Here is a 15,326-nt window from a genome sequence, read left to right on the forward strand (position 1 = left end):
CATTTAAGAAAGCCACTTTCACATCAAGTTGCACTGCATCTAAGTCTTCTTGATTTATTATGGCAAGTGCAGATCTGATGATAGCTATGCGAGATACTGGTGCATAGGTTTCTCTTAATTCGTATTCATTCTTATCAGTATTGCTCTTATCAGTCTCTGAATTGTCTTATTGAATCTTTCTGCAGTTCCGTTCAGCTATGGAGTGTGTGGAGGTGCGAATTCTCCTGTGATGTTTTCATTCTTCATTATTTCTGCGAACTCGCCACCTATAAACTCTGTTTCGTTATCTGTTTTTATGAAGCAAACTTTTTCATTCCGTCCAAGTTCATTTCTCACATGTTCAAGGTAGCTTTTTAGGCATTTACCTGATTCATGTTTAGTCTTTGCATATCTGGTGTAATCATCTATAAATACGATAATGTAGAGATTCTGCCCTGGAAATGAGGTCGGTGAAATCTTTCCCATCGTATCTACGTGTATAGTGTGTAGAGGCCTGTCAGCACGTGATCGATCATTTTTGAAGGGAAGTTTCTCCATTTTTGCCAGAATACGCGATTCACAGTCCTTTACTTCATTATTGAACTTCACATTTTTTAGTGCTTCTTCATTTTTCTTCAGGTGATGCATATACTCTAATGAGATGTGGCCTAATCGTCTGTGCCAGATCATGCCATCACTTGATTTCTGGGCTGGAATCCCTGTATTCATGTTTGATGAACTGATCTAATTCAGTTTCTGAAACTTCTTGATTCAAGTCCAATATTTTCCTCTTTAGTTCGTTATTTTCTTCCATTTCTTCTTCTGAATTTACTTGGTTTCTCTGCGGATTTTTCTCTATCTTCTCCCTCCCAATCTCTAACTGATCCTCGTTCTCGCTTGCTTCTGCGGGGCAGTCAGTTTGAGATTGCGACAGAAAATCCGACAAAGTCACCAAGGAAGCCTTAATTGTGTGATTTTCGCAATTATAGTCTGAATTCTCCGATTCTTTCACGTCTAAACTAACTATCCAATTGGGGGATTCGTAAAACCCTGTTAAATGGACTTCATTTGTCTCTTTATTATATATTGTTAATTCTGAATCGTTTAGGTTGATATCATAACCTGCTTCAGCGAACTTTCTTAATGACAACAAGTTGTCTGAAGCCTCTGTTGCTAACAGTACATTTGACAAATAAATGTCATTGTCTTGTGGTATCGATTTTAGATACAGATTCCCTTTGCCATCTATCTTAATGTTCGCTTCTTTATTTTTATTGGCGCTCTGAATTTCTGCTAGATTACTCTTTCCGAAGTCTTTCAATAATAGTCCCGAATTTATTATATGATGTGTAGCCCAGGAATCTGCTATAAATTTAATATTGTTATCTAAATCAATTTTATTTGTTACTTTACCTTGTACGAGTCTTGCTTGTGGGTTGTCCCCTGATTTGTTTTTATTCGTGAACACTCTCGTGTAGAGGGTCGTATTTTTGCGGCTGTTACCTCCTCGTCTAGGTGCTTTCTCTCCCCTTCCTCTACCTCTACCTCTACCTCTATTGTATGTGTTTTTGTCATGTGTAGTGTTATTTTTATTGTCTTCGTTATTATCATACCTCTGAATTGCATTCGGGCAATTTTTGCCTTCGTGTTCCCTGAGCGCATTGCAGCTGTAGCAGAACCACAATCCGTGGAACCGCATTGTGCATTCCCCTCCTAAAGGAATTAGTAGGGAAAATACGAAAAAAACATTAAATAATATAGTAACACCTAACGAAAACACGGTACAAGAAGTTCAAGTATTTAATACGTAGGACGTAAACAACTCTGTAGAAAATCCACTTAAACGATTAACACAAAATTTTGAACACTCAAACTCATTATTAGATTTGGATTTTACTTTTGATCAGAATTACCAATTTTCATTTAATAATAACGAATACACAGAAATTGGTGGTATTTGTAATGAAGAGAGTATTTGCAAAGACGCAAAACGTACAATAAATACGAACGGAACGGACAGACAAGTAGTACTCTATAATCCAATCATTCAAACAAATAAATTTGAACAAGTCAATAACGACGGTGTAGAAACAAGCAACAAAATGACGCAACCGTTACGTTTACCGCTTAAATACGTTGCAGATTTAGTTCCAAAGTTCGATGGAAAAAATATAACAACTAAAGAATATATTGAAAAATTGAAACACGTAAAAACAATTGTTTCTGAGTAGATTAACCAAGTTTAATATCAATTCTGAAAATTAAATTGGTCGGAGAAGTTTACAAAGCATTAGTAAACATCAAAATAGATAAGATAAATGATTATATCAAAGTGATAAGGCAGCTATTTCCCTCCTTTGACAACATTCATAGTTTATATGGGAAATTTACGGAAATCATCCAAAAACCAAATGAACCCGTCTTAGCATATGCAAACCGTTTACAGGAAATAGTTTTGCAAATTAAAGAAATGAAAAAGTTAGAAGCAGACGTAACTGACGAAGATTTCAAAACGTACGAAACAGTATTAAATGCTGACGCGTTAAAAATTTTTAAACAAGGTTTACAACAAGACATTCGTTTAGAATTAGGAAATCACATTAATTTGGGTACTGCTTTACAAGACACTATTGAAATTGAAACAAACTTAAAAAAACAAAGATTATTGAGGGGTGATATCGCTAGTCCTTTTCATAGTAATGTAGACTTGGTTACTGCTTCAGCAAATGTTACTCACATATATAATTGTCAAATTTGCCAGGACTATAACCATAAAGCCTTATTTTGTTACAAAGAAGCTTGTGTATATTGTAAAAACAAAGATCACCTGTCAAACAATTGTAAAATTGTAAATAAAAAAATCGAATTGATATGTAAATTCTGTAATGCTCAAGGGCATTCTATAGACGGTTGTAAATTTAACAGAGTCAAAGGAAATCATTGCCAATATTGTCAGGTGATGGGTCGTACGGTTACACAATGCCCATTTATTATAGAATTTGAAGTATGTTGGAAACGTAAGGAAAGCGGACACGCCCCGCACAACTGTTCAAAATCTTTCAAATCAGCGAACTTTTGCGCTGCTTGCGACAGCAGCGACCATACGATACGCAATTGCCCGAATGTGACACGCGGCGTTGCAATGAAATCGGTCACTCAGTAAAATATTGCCCAAACGCGGACGAAACAAAAGAATGTAGATTTGAAATATGTACAATCTGTAAAGAAAAAGATCATGAAGCCAATAATTGTGAATTGGCAAGAATCCTGGTAAGCTATAGTAAGAACAATAGAAGTAACGATAATAAAATCAGTTCAAATAGAAATTCTAGTGACGATAAACGCAGAAATGGAAATTTTAATCACGATAACGGACCTTCACGATTCAATAATTTTGGGAAAAGAAATAATAACACTAAGTGTGATTATTGCCACATGAATAATCATATAATTGACAATTGTTTGAAATTGAGAGCTTTAGAAAGAAACGCAAAAACTACTAGTTTTTGTACTTATTGCAAGGAATCAGGTCATAAAGTCGAATCATGTCCAATTATAAAATCACTAGAAAATAACCAAGAAAAATTTTGTACAATTTGTAAACGTACCGATCATACAGAGTCGACTTGTTTCAGACGTAATAATCAGGGAAACGAATAGATTCTTCCGAACATGAGTGCACGGAGGAAATAAATACAAAGTCACTCGCTGCAGAATTAGGAGACAAAAAAACGACAACACGAAACATGGACAATAATGACCAAAATGAAACTCACGCATTAAATTTAATAGGACAATATGAGTCGCAAACCAAAACGGAAAAAAATAATAAAGTATGCCTCCAAAATGATAAACAAAAGAAACTTTATAATAAATATAATGACAATATAGAACTTACAAATATTATTGAAACTAAAATGCCAATATATTTCCTAAAATTAAAAAATTTGTTACAATACATACAGGTACCGAATCCGTTTTCGGGTGTTAATTTTAATTTACTTATAGATAGCGGAGCTCAAATCAATATCATAAAAAGCGATTGTAAACCATCAAACGCTATTTTGGACTCAGAAAAAATTTCATTATCCGGTATTACTGATAAAACAATTCAAACATTAGGTCTGATAAAAATAACAATTAATGGGTTGTTAATTTATTTTCATATTGTACCAAGAGAATTTTCAATCCCTTATAACAGCATTCTTGGCATACCTGTTCTGAAAGAAAATAAGTTAAGATTAGATGAAGGTTATTTGGAAATAAATAGTAAGAAAATAGAACTTGTATCAATACCGTTGACTCAAATGAACTCAATCGTTTTTACCGAAAACAAAAAGAAAGAGGAATCAAGGATAACAAAAGAACAAAAGGGATTTTTAAGTCAAATTTTACATGGCATTAATAAGGAAAATAAAACAAAAAACGAAAAAGAAAAACACTACGAAGAATCGAAAATCTTTGAGGAAAATAACAAATTTCGTCCACTAGAAAGAGAAAATATACTAGAAGACCCCGAATCTGTTACATTTCCTTGCACAACAACAACGGATAAAATACCTAAATAACGAAACAATGACTGTAAAGGATTTAACAGTAGAACGCGAGATCGAAAGTTGTAAAAACTCATTACTAATACCTTTTTCTTCCAAGGGAATAACGAACTTGGAAGCTGAATTAGAGAAAGACCTTTCCAAAATAGAACACATGATTACCGATATAAATGTAGCAATGAGTACTGATGAAATGACTAACACAAAGGATGATTATGCAGACAATTATGATTATAAACAATTTATATCGGTTATAAAAAAAATATAGGAATAGAATTCCCTTCGGAAAATACTGTTTCAGAAGAAATCCAAACATATCAATATTTATCTTTCGACTTAGAAAACTTTCCAAGCAGTGTTGAACTAACGGAAAATATAGATTTCAATGTCAATGAAAATGAAATTGTATACGCGGGTAGCATAAATTTTTTAGGAGAGGAACAAAATAAAATTGAAGGAAATCAATTAAGCCACAAGGAAAGAGTATTAGAAAAAATAAATTTGAGAGATTTAATCGGAAACAACTATAAGATAATGAAAGAACTTATTGAGGAAAACGAAGATGTATTTTGGGCCGATGGCGACAGATTAGGTACATGTAATATAGAACAACATGAAATTAATTTAACAGACAACAAACCGGTTTACGTCAAAGAATTTCCCTTGCCACACAAATTACGAGATATTGCTATTGAAGAATTAAAATCATTAATATCTAATAATTTAATAAGGAAATCGAAAAGTGCTTTCAATGCACCAACATGGGTAGTGAAGAAAAAGAGCTTAGCAGACGGGAAAGCTAGATGGCGATTGGTAATTGACTACAGGAAATTGAATGAAAAAACCGTTCCTGACCCATATCTAATTCCAAACATAACAGAAATATTTAATCAACTCGGGAAAGCAAAATTTTATCATGTTGTCGATCTAAAATCCGCCTTCCATCAGGTAGCAATGCATCCGAAAGATATTTTCAAAACAGCGTTTAGCATACATCCATTAGGAAGATTTGAATTTCTCGTTTTACCATTCGGATTAGTAAACTCGCCTAGAACATTTCAAAGAATTCTTAATACAATTTTGGGGGACTTAATCGCCAATACATGCTTTGTTTTTATTGACGATATAATCATCTTTGGAGAAACAGTGGATGAGGTCAATAAACGTTTTTCTGAAATAGCTCAAAAACTAAGAGAAGCTAACCTAAAACTTGAACCTCAAAAATGCGATTGGCTCAAAACAGAAGTATCCTTTTTGGGACATATTATCAGTGAACATGGGATTAAACCAGATAAAAAAAAAAGTACAAGCTGTTGAAGCTTTTCCAACACCGACAATTACGAAAAACGTTAGAGTTCTTAGGGCTATGCAACTATTATAGACGTTTTATTCCAAATTTTGCAGAAGTAACAAAACCTTTAACTATACTCTTACATAAAAACACAAAATTTTTCTGGAACAATGACCAACAGGAAGCTTGAAATAAATTTAAAAAATTACTATGCGAAGCACCTATCCTACAATATCCACAATTTAACAAACCTTACATCGTTAGAACAGACGCATCGAATCATAGTTTGGGCGCGGTCCTTTCCCAGGGAGAATTAGGGTGCGATAGACCCATCGCATACGCTTCAAGGGTTTTGAACAAAACAGAACAGAATTATATGACTTATGAAAGAGAGGCTCTTGCAATAATTTTCGCTATTAAAACATTTAGAACATACTTATTCGGAAATAAATTTACGGTAGTAACGGACCACAAACCTCTACTTTCATTAAAATCGGCTGATAATAATAGTAGAGTACAAAAATGGCGACTAAAACTAGTTGATTACGATTTTGACATAATTTATCGCCCAGGCAAAGAAAACGGTCCAGCTGACTGTTTATCGCGGATTGCGGTAGAACCAAAAATTTGTGTTATGACACGAGCACAAAGAAAAAGAACCTTAGAAGAGGTAGTACAGACGAAATCATTAAATATTGACAAAAAGGAACAAATTACAAATCACGCATGCATTCAGGAAAAGAGCAAACGGAAACATACATACAAACCCAACAATATAGATAAAAAATGTATCAAAAATAGTAGCATTAATAATGATTATAATAGAGGTCATGTCATTTATAGCAAAAGTTCTATACAACTTGGTAATGATAACATTATCCATTTAATCTCTGAAAAACATGAAGGGCTAGACAAAAATACGAGTAACATACTTGCAGAGAAAAATTTAAAAATAAACAAAAATTTATTCAGTAATAATTTGGAAACATTAAACTACGGTAAACGAAAAATATTTATCTTGTGCCTGAACACTGCCGCAGCGACAGCAACAGTAAAACAAAATTCCGCCGAATTGTTCAAAAATTTGAAAAGACTTCTATTACAAAATAAGATCTCTATGCTGAGTATTTCAAGAAACATTGACATAAGAAACATACAATGGTCAGAAATAGAAGAAATCATAAATGATACTTTCATAGGAACTAACATCAAGACTATTGTTTGTATGAATCATGTTGAATATATATGTGAGTTAGACCAGAGAAATAAAATTTTTGAAATATATCATTCTTCGAGATTAGGAGGTCATTTGGGAGTGAATCGAACTTACAATAGAATTAAAGATAAATACTGTTGGGAAAACCTAAAGAACGACATACAAAAAAGAATTTCCATGTGTATAGAATGTCAAAGAAACAAATTAAAACGTAAACCTACACGACAACCAATGATTATAACAGATACACCTTTCAAAACTTTTGATAAAGTTGCCATGGATATAATGGGGCCATTTGATATTACAAAAAGTAATAATCGGTACATACTTTCAATTCAAGATCAACTATCAAAATTTATCACATTAGTAGCATTAAAAGACCAAACAGCGGAAGCTGTAAGCGAAGCTTTTATAAAAAGGTTTATTTGTACTTTCGGAACTGCAAAAATAGTACTAACGGACAGAGCACAAAACTTCAGAAGTAAAATGTTAAAACAAATTGCCACAAGATTTCATTTCAAAAAAATTGAAACAACGTCATTTTCACCTCAATCTAATGGATCTGTCGAAAGAGCTAACCATCCGCTTTGCGAATACATCAAACAATTTACATCAAAAAAATGTGATTGGGATGAACTCCTAGAGTTGGCCCAATTCAACTACAACACCAGCGTATACACTAGTCACAATTTCACACCACATGAATTAGATTTTGCTTTTCCAGCTAAACTACCATCTAGTGTACCATTAAAAAAATCCGAACAATTACCAACTTTTAATGGATACCTAGAGAATTTAATAAAAAACATGAATATAATATCACACATGGCTAGAGAAAATCTAATAACCTCAAAACAAAAATCAAAAAATTATTATGACCGATTTACAAATCCAGTAAATTTTAAAACTGGAGATAAAGTATGGTTCATGAAAGAACCAAGACCGGGAAAATTAGAGAAAAATAAATATTTAGGACCTTTTGAAGTATTAAAAATAACTGAAAATGGCAGTGTTGTAATCGATTACAATGGAAAACCAAAAACAATTCATGCCAATAAATTCAGCGTAGCAAAACAAGCATAGTAATCTTATTCTATTTCCAGGAAACACAATGGCGCAAAAATCAATGACTATCTTAATTATAATCACCTCCTTTTCAACAGGCAAAGGACTTATTGGCTTCAATTGCGGCTCAACGAACCCTACCATTACAACATATTCACTCTTGGATGCAGGGGAATGCAACTTTCAAGAAATTCAAGTAAATAGCACACAAACCACTATCGCACTATTACAAAAAACGGAATTCAAATCAATGAAAATCATACAATGTAAAATAGAAATAAGGCGAACAATTTTTCATTGCGGTATGTTTAGTCATTTAGGCCCAACCGAAAATGCAACCCAAGAATACATTTACGAAATATCACACGATAACTGTAAAGCTATACATGATACGGGTATTTTTAAATATGATAACGCACACACAATAGCCGACCTAAGAATTAACTCGACAAAAAGTGTAGGTTTAGATCTAGCAGGAAATGTTAAGGGAAAAACTTGTTCAGGGGCAGGGGCTTACGCCGACCGATTTGGTACGTGGAGCTATGTTCTCGTACAGGGACTTATAAAAATAATCTTGTTAGAAAGCTATGCAGCAGTCCAATTAAACAATGATAGATTAAGATTAAATTCGTACAGTATGTACGTACAGTATGTACGTTTTCGGACCAACATTGTATCGATATGGAAGGGGGTTACACCTTTTGGTCATTACTACTGCACGAGGACTGTTTCGAGAATCAATACGATATACAGTTTAGAGGAACGGTCACTAAAATAAGCTCACCCGATCATGAAACGATTTTTAGCATAAGTACGAACGAAGTATCCTTTGCATTGTCAACTAGAGGGAACATGAGTTTTTGCAACAGAATCTTAATCACAACTGAACATCCAAAACTTTTTATATATGAACGAACCCAATTCAATATTTTGTACGACAATGATATTCAAACGAAGCAAGGGATACTTAGCTATGATCTATTCACGTATTTCAATAGCAAATTTGTGTATGTAGAGAAACATTTCAGGGTCGAAATAAAAAACCTCTATATAGATATATTGCCACAAAAATGTGAATTGGAAAGGAAAGTCCTATATAACTCCTTATCTCTGGCGTCCCTCTCACCAGATGAATTTGCGTACAACATCATGGAGAAGCCCGGGTACATAGCTCGCCTGGCAGGGGAAGCCGTACATATTATACAATGTACGCCTACAGAAGTTCAACTACTTCATACAGACAAATGTTTCTCGCAACTTCCAGTCATTTCAAGAAACGAAACATTTTACCTCACACCAAAAACACACATCTTAATGAAAACAGGAACAGAAATAAACTGCAACACAATCATTCCCCAATACTACAAAATAGGAAACGAATGGATAAATTTGACACCAACACCGAGAAGAACAACCAACGCAGTTCTAACCTTGAGACCGACCACCAAAATAACATGGAAACCGACGGAACTAGAATCATTGGCGACCAGTGGGATCTACTCCCAAGAAGGCCTACAAAAACTACAAAATCACATCCTCTTTCCCATGGAGAAAGCATCACTCCTCAACGTAATCGCGAGAAGTATGCTAGGCGACGAAAGTATAGAGGGAGGATTAGTATCAAAACCTAATACTGACAGAACAAACACTAACCAACATCGCTGGAAGCACATGGAACAAGTTCATCACCAAACTAACTAAATTTGGTTCTATAAGTTCTGCCATCATAATGATCGCCATTATATTTCAATGCGGTAAAAGTTTAATCAATGTAATAATCAGAGGCTACACTCTACACTCTATATATGGAATTTCTGCATATTTGCTAGGAGCCATATTTAGTTCAATAACACAATTACTGGTGACACTAACCAAACCACTGCTCAAACAGAGAAACCAAACTCAAAAGAGAAACAAAAGATGAAAAATATGCATTGGATGAAATAGTAATAGACAAACAAAAAAATGAGAACCCACAAGCAATAACCCCATTCACGAATCAGACCTCAAACACCACACCTCCCGTCCCTACTCCTAAAGAAATTTCCACCAGAAAGAAACAACATATTCCAATTTTCACATTAGAATCACATTAGTTAAAAACACAAATCCGTTATATATATATACATATCGAATCCTGAAATGAAGCTCTACTATACCACAATACGGAGTATTATTGTTCGCCTACCATTAAAAGTACTATTAAGGCAAAATTAAAGCGTATTCAAATGATTGCCGAATAACCAAATGTAATGTACATTTATTTATTTATTCTGTTTTGTTTTACGTTGATATCACACCGATATACAACGATCTAGCCACGGAGGTGTTACGTCCTGAGACGTAAATATTTCTTCATTTTGATTTCATCAGCAATCGATTGAAAACGAAATAATGTATAAACGACGAACGGCATTTTTACGAAATACAAACTGAGCGAAATTAAAAGATAAGTAGTCCGAAAATTTGGGGTGCCCGATATTTTGATTGTTTGATTACTCAACACATTAATACGGGCTGAAGAGTCAATATAAAAACAGAGACTCGACTTTTCGGCAGCGGATTCGCGACTCGCGACTACTCAATAGCATTAAAATTTGTTAAAGTTCTTACGAGCTGATTCGCGAATCGCGACGGCCGAATAACGTACAATTTACCTATTGTTATTTTTTTGAGAAATCATTTCTGTCTTTGAATAAATAAATAATTACTTGAATCGAGTGTTAGTGCATCATTTCCGACCGACCTCACATATACTTCATCGAGATAGAACTAAGTAGCCAATTTAACTCGAAATAATAACCGAGGTAAGTTCCTGTCGCTATAATAATTTCTAATAAATAAATGATCATACTTATTCTAAAACTACACGTCACGGCTACGTAGTCGCGATATAACACAATAAATAAATTTGCAAATTTTATAAACAATTCAAAATATAAAAAATACATTATCTCATTTGTAATTGAATGTTATGAAAAAATAGTTATAAAAGTTATAAACAGTTAATTTGGAAAATATTAGTTCCAACATTTTAACAAAAGCGTTAGGGTGGAACAAATTTATAAAATTTAGAACAGCATTTCAAATTGCATAATAAGGTGTGTGGCATGAATAATGTGGCACAACATGACATGTGCTTACATTGCCCCTATATGCGCTAAGTACGACGTATGCGCAGTACTTTTTTGAACGCTGAAAATTCCTAATTCTTTTTTATTATTTGTTTTGTTAAATAAATCGGCTTGTTTATCTTGAACTTTACGCGTTTTATTTAATCACCACTGCTGCATTTCTCCCATGGCTTGGCATGGTTTGCTCTACGTTCTTCTTGGTTATCGTTCGCTTTATAAATGCGTAGTTCACATTATTCGTGGACCGATTTCCTTTATCAAGGAAGGAGGTAATCTAAGCCAGCTCGACATCTGTGTAGTAACACAGAGTTCGGATTTTATTTCGAGTTGACTCGAGTAAAAACATCTTGACAATAAGTACTATAACAATGTGTGTTCCAACCCACCCTAGCGGGGTTCCTAATCCTTTGGTCCTCTGATTTAACTCTTCCGCGTTAATTCATGTTATTATAATTAATTATTTATATTTTTGAACAAAGTTCCAAGAGCCCCTACTTTCTAGGTACCCTGGTGCTTTCTGTCACATTTAGTTAAATGTATTTTAAAAAGTTATAAATATTATTAATAATTTAATTGTTAAATTAAAAATTAATACAAAGGGTTAACTGAAAAAAATTAAGGGACAGATTGGGGAATCGAACCCGCATACTCTAGGTTGGAAGGCCAGTGCTCTACCAGTGGAACCACTGTCACATGTAGGTTGGAGAGTACGAGGTCTGTCCGGAAAGTATCGGGCCTACGTTTATATCTTCGCGACATAGTGTTCGAGCGACCTCTACCGGACAGAAACGTCAACAGTAAACCCTCACGAATCTATTGGATACTTACTCATACCTGCCGGATGTATAGTTCATGCGCAGCGTGACTTTGTTCACGGTGCCTTTTTCGCGTTCGTCGGATTTTGATATTGTCAAAAATGACTGAAAAACAAGATCAACGAATTTGCATCAAATTTTGCTTTCAACTCGGAAAAACGAACAGGCTGTACCGCTCGGATCAAAACAAAAAAAAACTCTTGACGACGAATTCGAGGTGTTTCTTCCCAAAAGAATGAGCATACTGCTTGAAAAAGATGAACAAATGCTAAAGGGTTTATACTAAACCAGCGAGAAGGAAGACCTTTTTATTTGTCATCGCGATGGATCTAATTTTGAATTTTTAAATAATTGTAATATACAAACTGATAAAATAATAATAATATTTTCTGTAATAATATGCTATAAGCTAGTTTGTAATAAATGTAAATCAATAACCAATCGAATAATGTTCTTTCATTATTTAGTTATCCTCTAATTTCCTTTTGTGGAGAGGTAAAAAGTAGTCAATAATGCAGCCCTTTCGAATGACTATCGATTCATTGTATAAGTGACGATTCGAAAGGAAGTACCTCACAGGTGGGAAAGAAGGTTGCGCCTCTCACTATTCCTATAACTAACTTTAAGTTCCCGATAGAGGGCAGTCGTTCGAATTACGAGTCCTAATATATTTATAAGAAGAATGCATAGCTTGTGCTACTATAATTCAGTAAGAAGAATCAGCTGTAGCAATACTATCCTCTTTGGATTCATCATGTCACCTATTATTTCGTTGAACGACAAATACATACTGCAAAAAGACCATGTCAAATACTTAGGCATACATTTGGATAGAAGGCTGACATGTAAAGAATTCATAGTCAGCAAGAGGAAACAACTAGAATTGAAATGGAGGAAAATGTACTGGTTTATTGGACGAAAATCGAAGCTAACAATTGTAAATAAACTTCTGCTATACAAAGCAGTACTCAAACCAGTCTGGACCAACGGTATCAAACTATGGGGAGCCGCTTCGAACTCGAACATCGAAATTCTAGAAAGATTTCAATAGAAAGTTCTTCGCAGCATAATACATGCGCTGCGGTTCGTTCTATACAAAATTATTAGAAATGATTTACAGATTATAAAAGTGAAAGAAAAAATTTAAACTTTCTTCACAAAATACTACACACGACTACTAAACCACACAAATAAATTTATTGGCAAACTTCTCTCGGAATCTATTATCAACACTAGACTCAAGAAACATAAAATAATGAAAACATAATCTAACCCAAGACAAATAGTTGTACCTTCTAATTATATCAAGATAGAATATGTACTGGAGTACTCTGTTGATAACAAGTAAAATTCTCTGTTTAATAAAATAATTTACTTATTGTCTTTTTCTAATGTTGACAGATTGTAAATATGCTTTGAAAATAAATTAAAAAAAAATAAAAAAATTCTTGAATCTCTACTAAAAAATCATTCTATAGTATATGCACTTAACAAACTAAAAGTCCAAGTGGAGGTGGAAGAAGAGTGATACATAATCAAATAATGTTCCTTTTCTTGCTATTTTATAGATAGGTAAAAGACCTCTTCCATCAATAGTCGATTTTCCTTCTTAGCACTACCACTCAAAGATAAATTTGAACCAATATACTTTTTGCATTTATTGACATGATTATTGCGATATTCTTCATTTGCTTTATATCTGTTACGATGAGTGTTAGTGATTTCAAGAATTTTTATGTAATTTTCAATATCCGATGAGCTGATTATTTTGGAATTACGTTCTTTACGAAAGGGAAGTTCCATTAAACGAGGCGTCTTGCTGTATGACATATGCATTTTCTTGCAAGCGAACAATAAATGTCTTATCTAAATTACTTCTCTGTTCAGGTTCGTGCAATAGTCGAACACAGTTTCCTACAATGAAATCATTTAAATAACTGTTTTTGTTGTTCTGTAAATACATTTGAACTAATTTTGTTAAAATTTATAGCAATTGTATTGAGTGATGATTCTGCAGACTTATCAAATTCGTCATTATTATCATTATCAATAGAAATAGCTGATTCAAATGTAGTATCAAGCGGCTGCAATATAGACTTTAATTCATTCGCAGTACTATTGAAATATTAAGATATAATGGGAGTGTCAGCTGTTGCTTCTGACTTGAAAACACTATCGAACGTGATTTTCTTTTCCTTTTTCCTTGTCTGTTGAGTAGTAATATTAATTTTATCAGTAGCTACTTCTGTATGCTTCGTCAATGGTTCAACCATTGGTTTAAAAGTTTCATTCAATGTATTTTTTAAATCAGCTTTGCCACATTTTATTAGTTGATACTTACGTCTGGTGGTATAACGAGACTCAGATAGTTGCTCTAACACTTTCTTTTCTCTTTTAAAATGAGACATATTGACGCTTGTAACTTCTAAAGCTTAATAACTTTCATCCACTCACTTCGCTATATTTATAGCAAAAGAACCAAATCTTTTTCTATACCGTCCATGATTTATTTATCTATCTCTATCGATAACTAAAAATCCATGATTATCATCTCTCTAACATTTTAAACAAATTGCTTTCAACTTGTCAAAAGTCATATCTAAATTAATATAATCGTTCTAAATTTGTTTAATATTTACGTCATCTTGACGAAACAAAACTAGTAAATTCATATTATCTCAAATTAGATGCTTGGAATCTGAGCGTACGATTGATAGAGATAGAAACTATCTACTTTTTTATGTCTTCCCATACAGAAGAATGCTCTCACGTTATCCTGATTTTCAATGGCTATATCATCGAAAATCATGATGGAATTTGGATGACCTTTATCTTGTGAAACAACTATATCATACTTTCTGAAAGCATGATACTGTATACTATCAATCATCTACAATAAATCTTTTAAAAATTCATACTTGGGCTGATTCAGGGACTTTGAGTAGATATACACGTTTTCAAATCTAAGATCATTAGGATGAGTGATTAATGTTAATAAACAATTATTTTTTCCGTAGTTACTAGATCCGCAGAAAACGGCACGTATACTGTTTGGCAATAGTTCACCATTTCTTTTTTCTTTTTTTCTGTCTCTACCACTCCATCTAGATATACAACTTGAAGATTAAGAGGCTCATCTTTGAAATTCTTATTGTTTATTCGTCACTGATACATAGATGAATGAGTTTGCTAAGAATAAAAGAAAACTGCTTATATATCTTTTATTTCATTAACATTTTCTCTTTCTAAATAGTGTAATCACGTACTGTAAAA

The sequence above is a fragment of the Phymastichus coffea genome, unplaced genomic scaffold (genome assembly GCF_024137745.1).
Source record: "Phymastichus coffea isolate CEN01 unplaced genomic scaffold, Cenicafe_Pcof_1.1 PCOF00025, whole genome shotgun sequence".
Classification (NCBI taxonomy): Eukaryota; Metazoa; Arthropoda; class Insecta; order Hymenoptera; family Eulophidae; genus Phymastichus; species Phymastichus coffea.